We start from the raw sequence: 296 nt of genomic DNA, 5'->3' as shown, positions 1-296 counted from the left end.
GATCTTCCCAGACCGGGGCACGACCCCGTGTCCCCTGCATCGGCAGGCGGACTCTCAACCACTGCGCCACCAGGGAAGCCCACCCCATCTCTTGACACAGCACTCAGGCCCCAGCTTAGCCCACAAGCTGCCGTAAAGGGTTGGTGGTTCTCCAGCATCTGATCTTGGCAGGAATTATACAAGTCTCACCACCAGCCTCCCTCTTCCCACTGGGCCACAAGAATAGAAACTGATAAGTTGGCCTGGTTGATGGAAGTTTTCTGGTGGGTTGGGGGGAAAGAGGGGTCTGGTTTTAA

This window comes from Lipotes vexillifer, unplaced genomic scaffold, assembly GCF_000442215.2.
Source record: "Lipotes vexillifer unplaced genomic scaffold, Lipotes_vexillifer_v1.1 scaffold70, whole genome shotgun sequence".
Lineage (NCBI taxonomy): Eukaryota > Metazoa > Chordata > Mammalia > Artiodactyla > Lipotidae > Lipotes > Lipotes vexillifer.
Note: the sequence above shows the minus strand (reverse complement) of the source record.